The 8,990-nt window shown below is 46.4% G+C and overlaps 1 pseudogene; it reads left to right on the forward strand.

Moving 5' to 3' along the window:
- Positions 1-3,669: 3,669 nt before the first annotated feature.
- The window catches only part of LOC139023780 (carnitine O-palmitoyltransferase 1, muscle isoform-like), an 11,513-nt pseudogene continuing 6,192 nt past the window's right edge, over positions 3,670-8,990 (forward strand).

Genomic DNA, 8,990 nt, shown 5'->3' on the forward strand with positions numbered 1-8,990 from the left:
GGAGTTCCTGGTCTCCGGTAGCCTCTGGAACTGCCGATCTGTGGCAACAAGGCAGAGTTCATCTCAGCCTACGCTTCCCTCCAGTCCCTCGACTTCTTGGCATGACGGAAACATGGATCACCACAGATAACACTGCTACTCCTACTGCTCTCTCTTCGTCCGCCCACGGTTCTCCCACACCCGAGAGCTTCTGTCAGCGTGGTGGTGGCACCGGGATCCTCATCTCTCCCAAGTGGTCATTCTCTCTTTCTCCCCTTACCCATCTGTCTATCGCCTCCTTTGAATTCCATGCTGTCACAGTTACCAGCCCTTTCAAGCTTAACATCCTTATCATTTATCGCCCTCCAGGTTCCTCGGAGAGTTCATCAATGAGCTTGATGCCTTGATAAGCTCCTTTCCTGAGGACGGCTCACCTCTCACAGTTCTGGCGACTTTAACCTCCCCACGTCTACCTTTGACTCATTCCTCTGCCTCCTTCTTTCCACTCCTCTCTTCTTTTGACCCTCACCCTCTCACCTTCCCCCCCTACTCACAAGGCAGGCAATACGCTTGACCTCATCTTTACTAGATGCTGTTCTCCACTAACTCATTGCAACTCCCCTCCAAGTCTCCGACCACTACCTTGTATCCTTTCCCTCTCGCTCTCATCCAACACTTCCCACACTGCCCCTACTCGGATGGTATCGCGGCCGTCCAACCTCCGCTCTCTCTCCCCCGCTACTCTCTCCTCTTCCATCTATCATCTCTTCCCTCTGCTCAAACCTTCTCCAACCTATCTCCTGACTCTGCCTCCTCAACCCTCCTCTCCTCCCTTTCTGCATCCTTGACCTCTATGTCCCCTATCCTCCAGGCCGGCTCGGTCCTCCCCTCCGCTCCGTGGCTCGACGACTCATTGCGAGCTCACAGAACAGGCTCCGGGCAGTCGAGCGGAAATGGAGGAAACTCGCCTCCCTGCGCACCTGCATCCTTTCACTCCCTCCTCTCTACATTTTCCTCTCTTGTCTCTGCTGCCAAAGCCACTTCTACCACTCTAAATTCCAAGCATCTGCCTCTAACCCTAGGAAGCTCTTTGCCACCTTCTCCTCCCTCCTGAATCCTCCTCCCCCCTCCCCTCCCTCCTCCCTCTCTGCAGATGACTTCTTCAACCATTTTGAAAAGAAGGTCGACGACATCCGATCCTCGTTTGCTAAGTCAAACGACACCGCTGGTTCTGCTCACACTGCCCTACCCTGTGCTCTGACCTCTTCTCCCTCTCTCTCTCCAGATGAAAATCTCGCGTCTGTGTGACGGCCGCCGCCCAACAACCTGCCCGCTTGACCCTATCCCCTCCGCTCCTTCTCCAGACTATTTCCGAGACCTTCTCCCTTACCTCACCTCGCTCATCAACTCATCCCTGACCGCTGGCTACGTCCCTTCCGTCTTCAAGAGAGCGAGAGTTGCACCCCTTCTGAAGAACCTACACTCGATCCACCGATGTCAACACTACAGACCAGTATCCCTTCTTTCTTTTCTCTCCAAAACTCTTGAACGTGCCGTCCTTGGCCAGCTCTCCTGCTATCTCTCTCAGAATGACCTTCTTGATCCAAATCAGTCAGGTTTCAAGACTAGTCATTCAACTGAGACTGCTCTTCTCTGTATCACGGAGGCGCTCCGCACTGCTAAAGCTAACTCTCTTCCCTCTGCTCTCATCCTTCTAGACCTATCGGCTGCCTTCGATACTGTGAACCACAGATCCTCCTCTCCACCCTTCCGAGTTGGGCATCTCCGGGCCCACGCTTGGATTGCGTCCTACCTGACAGGTCGCTCCTACCAGGTGGCGTGGCGAGAATCTGTCTCCTCACCACGCGTTCTCACCCACTGGTCCCCCCAGGCTCTGTTCTGGGCCCTCTCTGTTCTCGCTATACACCAAGTCACTTGGCTCTGTCATAACCTCACATGGTCTCTCCTATCATTGCTATGCAGACGACACACAATTAATCTTCTCCTTTCCCCCTCTGATGACCAGGTGGCGAATCGCATCTCTGCATGTCTGGCAGACATATCAGTGTGGATGACGGATCACCACCTCAAGCTGAACCTGGCAAGACGGAGCTGCTCTTCCTCCCGGGGAAGGACTGCCCGTTCCATGATCTCGCCATCACGGTTGACAACTCCATTGTGTCCTCCTCCCAGAGTGCTAAGAACCTTGGCGTGATCCTGGACAACACCCTGTCGTTCTCAACTAACATCAAGGCGGTGGCCCGTTCTTGTAGTTCATGCTCTACAACATCCGCAGAGTACGACCCTGCCTCACACAGGAAGCGGCGCAGGTCCTAATCCAGGCACTGTCATCTTCCCGTCTGGATTACTGCAACTCGCTGTTGGCTGGGCTCCTCCTGTGCCATTAAACCCTACAACTCATCCAGAACGCCGCAGCCCGTCTGTGTTCAACCTTCCCAAGTTCTCTCACGGTCACCCCGCTCCTCCGCTCCCTCCACTGGCTTCCAGTTGAAGCTCGCATCCGCTACAAGACATGGTGCTGCCTACGGAGCTGTGAGGGAACGGCACCTCAGTACCTTCAGGCTCTGATCAGGCCCTACACCCAAACTAGGGCACTGGGTTCATCCACCTCTGGCCTGCTCGCCTCCCTACCACTGAGGAAAGTACAGTTCCCGCGCAGCCCAGTCAAAACTGTTCGCTGCTCTGGCCCCCCATGGTGGAACAAACTCCCTCACGACGCCAGGACAGCGGAGGTCAATCACCACCTTCCGGAGACACCTGAAACCCACCTCTTTAAGGAATACCTAGGATAGGATAAAGTAATCCTTCTGACCCCCCCCCCCCCCCCCCCTAAAAGATTTAGATGCACTATTGTAAAGTGGCTGTTCCACTGGATTCATAAGGTGAATGCACCAATTTGTAAGTCGCTCTGGATAAGAGCGTCTGCTAAATGACTTAAATGTAAATGTAAAATGTAAATTAGCAATGTCTTTCAAAAGGAGACAACTCACAAATGCAGAAATTCTTGAGATTTAAATAAAATCTGACAATGAGTCTGAGTCAGGAATCAGATTCTGACAGTGAGAGCTGCCCCCCAGCCATTGAGAACCCTGAATCTGAGGACCCCTTTACCACTGACAAAGTCCCAGTTCCCTTTGAAGATGCTGGTGGTGATGGAGGCAGACCGACAATTGATGAAGTACAGGAGTTCTGTGGTAGCTGGAAGGCTGCCAGCCATTTCACTCCTCCTGGCCCTGCTGTTTGCTTTGATGAGTCCCAGTCTGGAGCGCAACGCCCCTTGCCATTTCCATCTGAGGCAGAGTGCTTCAAGTTGTTTCTGACAGAGGAGCTGGTGGGAGACATAGCAAAGACCAATCACTATGCCTTGGAGCTACAGGAGAAGAAAGAGGCAGGAGTGGGGGGGACAACCACAATTTGTGAAATGTATACCTTCCTGGTGAGAGTCCTTCTCATGGGGATAGTAAAGAAGAACTCCATAAGAGAATACTGGAGCACAGATCCTATGTTTGCAACTCCCTTCTTTGCCACACTRTTTTCCCAAGACTGCATCAACAATTCTACTGCCATCCTAAATGACCCGTTATACAAAATAAGAAATGTCAACAGCTGTCAGTAAAGTGGCATGACAAACGAGACATCCATGTCCTCTCCACTGTACATACAGCAACCATGTCGGCCACAGTGAAGGTGGACCACCTGACGGGAAATAGAAAAATCCAACCAGACTGCGTGCTTGACTATAACCCCAAAATGAGGACAGTGGATAAGGCGGAGATGATAAACAGCTTTGTGGAATGCACTCAGAAAACGACCAAGTGGTATAAGAAGATATTTAAAACATTTTCCAGGGTAGCTTCAAAATACAACATGCCAATACTTCTCTGACGCAATTAGCATTGTTTTCCAGAGCTAATAGAATAATGTAGCTAGCTAGCTACCTAAGCATTGAGTATAACACCATAAAGGTTATGAAATGAGTAACGTTACCTCGCGTGTCCGCGGTTATAAGGAATATAAACAAAAATATTATGCTACAGTAGAAACGACATAACAGACATGCAGAGACTATTATAACGTAATAAAGGCACTTACTTTGATAGAAGCGCACACATCTCCAAAGTTATTATTGGTAACGAAAACAACTATGACTGCGATGCAGGCAACAGACTGAAAATGTGAACACGTGTGTGCAAGACGAGAGATGGGCAAATGTCTGCAGACTTGAACTGCACTAACAATTGGGAAGTGTTTGGGGAATTTTGTCCGTGTCAGAAATGTCCAAAAAAGTAATTGGTCCGCAAAAGTGAAAATGACTACTTTTATGTGAATGAATGAGGCGGAACACACCTCAATTCAAACTGTTCATGCACCCACAGCACTGTTCCTGTTAATCTGATAATTGATTAATTGATTCCCCCACCATGTTCCTGTTGTTTTGGGATTTTCTTGGTTCAAAAAACACACATGTACCATGCAAAATATAGAGTTTAAATGTATTCAATTTTGAGTTTGCATCCCAGTATAACACTTTATATACAGTGCCAGTCAAAAGTTTGGACACACTTTATTTTGACTATTTTCTACATTGTAGAATAATAGTGAAGACATCAAAACTATGAAATAACACATATGGAATCATGTAGTAACCAAAAAAGTGTTAAACAAATCAAAATAGATTTGAGATTCTTCAAATAGCCACCCTTTGCCTTGATGACAGCTTTGCACACTCTTGGCATTCTCTCTTGGCATTCTCTCAACCAGCTTCATGAGGTAGTCACCTGGAATTGTAATTCCTTCGCCACCATGGCCTATTTATTGCCTTACCTCTCTTATCCTACTTCATTTGCACATGCTTTATATAGATTTTTTGACTGTATTATTGATTGTATGTTTGTTTATTCCACGTGTAACTCTGTGTTGTTGTATGTGTCGAACTGCTTGTTCTCAAATAGCCTATCTGGTTAAATAAATGTGAAATAAAAATAGAAATAAATATTATGAAATTACGAAAAATATGAATAACATTCCAGCCATGAGGCCAAAGTGTATCTATCTTTTGGTAATTGACTGCAGGAAAGGTTTGTTTAAAATGATCATCTGGTGAGTGGAACTGTGTTTTTTATTGGAGCTCACTTGCTGTTGTTAGCCACATCCTTGAAAACAAATTGTGTGTGAAACATTGTCGCATTTAAACTTAAGGTCATCGATTACTTTGTGTGCTAAATGTGAAATTATGTGGATATATTGAAGCAACATCTCAAGACATCAGTCAGGAAGTTAAAGCTTGGTCGCAAATGGGTCTTCCAAATGAACAATGACCCCAAGCATACTTCCAAAGTTGTGACAAAATGGCTTAAGGACAACAAAGTCAAGGTATTGGAGTGGCCATCACAAAGCCCTGACCTCAATCCTGTAGAAAATGTGTGGGCAGAACTGAATAAATGGTGTGTGGTGATAGCAAGGAGGCCTGAAGACCTGACCTCGTACACCAGCTCTGTTCAGGACGGAATGGGCCAAAATTCACCTCCAACTTTGTGGAGGTATGCTTGTTGAAGGTACCCAAAACATTTGACCCAAGTTAAACAATTTAAGGCAATGCTACCAAATACATTGAGTGTCATGTTAAACTTCTTGACCACTGCGAGATGTGATGAAAGAAAATAAAAGCTGAAATAAATCATTCTCTACTATTATTCTGACATTTCACATTCTTAAAATAATAGTGTGATTCTAATTGACCTAAGACAGAGAATTTTTACTAGGATTAAATGTCAGGAATTGTGAAAAACTGAGTTTAAATGTATTTGGCTAAGGTGTATGTAAACTTCTGACTTCAACGGAATGTTCCAAGTCCACAACCACATGCAGCAGACCATTTGAAGGTCTGGGAAAAATCAAAAAACTATTATTTTGGATGGTGTGTGGAGTGGCCTGTCAATCTGATTGGGTGGGCCAGGTTGGGCCTTTTCTCCCATTCCCAGCCCTTGGTGCAACAGCACATGATGAACTAAACTGCGCATCACAAATAGTCTACTAACCAAGACTTCGACAAACTTTTCAGTACTTGGTTTGGTATACATTAGTACTAGAGATCTGGAAAATGAACTAGTGTAACATTTCCAGTCACAACTTGCAGACTTGTTACTGTGCTGGCACGTTTTGTTGCCAACCTTACTTGCTACCTGACAACTTTACGGTTTTACTTTTTAATTACGTTTATATTTTTTAGTTTTTCCCTCACTCACTTTTTCACGTCCGGACGTTTTATCTGGACATGGTTCGTCAGGACTTCCCACAGCCGAAGCTCAAGTAGTAACATTACAGTAATATACAGGAGAACGTCGCCTTCGGGCGAGGATAGCTTTGCTGGCAATGCCCAGCTTCAGACGCAATCGTTAGGCAAGGGGTAATGTTTCAGTGTGGGAAAGAGATGAAACAGGTTGTCACCATAGTAGTACGATAGGTAACGGTTCAGTAGATAATCCCCTACGCCCTGGTGCCCCGCCTCAGCGACAACTTCTCAGTGTACGCAGCGACCCCTCTTCCTTTGTCAGTATGTCTCTATTTGGTTTATGGTCAGGGGCTGATGGGGTGAGCTTCATGTTTCTGTTCTTATGTTGTCCTTTCTATGTGTTTGGCATGGTATGGTTCCCAATCAGAGGCAGCTGTCAATCGTTGTCTCTGATTGAGAACCATACTTAGGTAGCCTGTTCCCACCTATGTTTGTGAGTAGTTGTTTCCTGTTGTGTGTCTGCACCAGCCAGAACTGTTTCGGTCGTTATCTTTGTTAGTTTTGTTATTTTCAGTGTTCATTTAATAAATATGGACACGTACCACGCTGCACCTTGGTCCTCTCCTTCCAACAGCCGTTACACATGGCTTCTGGAGGGAAATGCTGTAGGAATGCTCAACCGGAGTCGCTCATTCAGCCGACAGAAACTTTCAACCGGTTCTCCCCATTAAGCAGCGAGTCGGAGTCAGAGGCCGAGCCTTCTCTGGTCTCTACTCCTCCCGTTACGGGGTCTGAGACGCCGAATGCTCCCACCATTAGCTCTGACAAATTGAAAACCCTAGTCATTGGCGACTCCATTACCCGCAGTATTAGACTTAAAACYAAWCARCCAGCGAMCATACACTGTTTACCAGGGGGCAGGGCTACCGACGTTAAGGCTAATCTGAAGATGGRGCTGGCTAAAMCTAAAACTGGCGAGCGTAGAGAGTATAGAGATATTGTTATCCACGTCGGCACCAACGATGTTAGGATGAAACAGTCAGAGGTCACCAAGCGCAACATAGCTTCAGCCTGTAAATCAGCTAGAAAGATGTGTTGGCATCGAGTAATTGTCTCTGGCCCCCTCCCAGTTAGGGGGAGTGATGAGCTRTACAGCAGTCTCACAACTCAATCGCTGGTTGAAAACTGTTTTCTGCCCCTCCTAAAAGATAGCATTTGTGGATAATTGGCCCTCTTTCTGGGACTCACCCACACACAGGACCAAGCCTTGCCTGTTGAGGAGTGACATCCTAGGTGGAGGGGTGCTCCAATCTTATCTACGAACATAGACAGGGCTCTAACTCCCCTAGCTCCACAATGAAATAGGGTGCAGGCCAGGCAGCAGGCTGTTAGCCAGCCTGCCAGCTTAGTGGAGTCGGCCACTAGCACAGTCAGTGTAGTCAGCTCAGCTATCCCCATTGAGACTGTGTCTGTGCCTCAACCTAGATTGGGCAAAACTAAACATGGCGGTGTTCGCTTTAGCAATCTCACTAGAATAAAGACCTCCTCCATTCCTGCCATTATTGAAAGAGATCGTGATACCTCACATCTCAAAATAGGCCTACTTAATGTTAGATCCCTCACTTCCAAGGTAGTTATAGTCAATGAACTAATCACTGATCATAATCTTGATGTGTTTGGCCTGACTGAAACATAGCTTAAGCCTGATGAATTTACTGTGTTAAATGAGGCCTCACCTCCTGGTTGCACATAGTGACCATATCCCCCGTGCATCCCACAAAGGCGGAGGTGTTGCTAACATTTACGATAGCAAAAAACGACTTTTTCATCTTTTGAGCTACTAGTCATGAAATCTATGCAGCCTACCCAATCACTTTTTATAGCTACTGTTTACAGGCCTCCTGGGCCATATACAGTGTTCCTCACTGAGTTCCCTGAATTCCTATCGGACCTTGTAGTCATAATATTCAAATTTTGGGTGACTTTAATATTGTCGTGGAAAATTGCAAGATTATGTTATAATGCTTGTAAGATTATGTTATAATGCTTGTATTACATTATAATAGTTGTTACATTCGACAGAATAGAGAATTCTGTTAACTATTGTGTGTGTGTGTGTTCCACTGAGGATGGGCCTCTATGAGATAGCACTGACAGAGGAGATTTACAATGTCTTTGGGTGATAAAACCTAAAGAGCATTCCAGAGAACATGAGCTAATGGTTCTGTTCTATGCCGTACCAGGGAGAGACAGTTCCCTTTTGGAGTAAGGGGGCCAGACACTGGTCTTAACTTCTTATGGCTGCAGGGGCAGTATTGAGTAGCTTGGATGAAAAGGTGCCCAGAGGTGCCCAGACTAAACGGCCTGCTCCTCAGTCCCAGTTACTAATATATGCATGTTATTATTAGTATTGGATAGAAAACACTCTAACGTTTCTAAAACTGTTTGAATGATGTCTGTGAGTATAACAAAACTCATATGGCAGGCAAAGACCTGAGAAAAAAATCCGACCAGGAAGTGGGAAATCTGAGGWTTGTAGGTTTTCAATTCATCGCCTATCGAATACACAGTGGGATATGGGTCAGTTTACACTTCCTACGGCTTCCACTAGATGTCAACAGTCTTTAGAACCTTGTCTGATGCTTCTACTGTGAAGTGGGGCCGAAGGAGAGGGGAATGAGTAAGGTCTGCCATGAGCTGACCATGCTCTGACCATGCGCGTTCATGTGAGAGCGAGCTCTGTTCTATCGCATTTTCT

Source organism: Salvelinus sp. IW2-2015, linkage group LG36, assembly GCF_002910315.2.
Source record: "Salvelinus sp. IW2-2015 linkage group LG36, ASM291031v2, whole genome shotgun sequence".
Lineage (NCBI taxonomy): Eukaryota > Metazoa > Chordata > Actinopteri > Salmoniformes > Salmonidae > Salvelinus > Salvelinus sp. IW2-2015.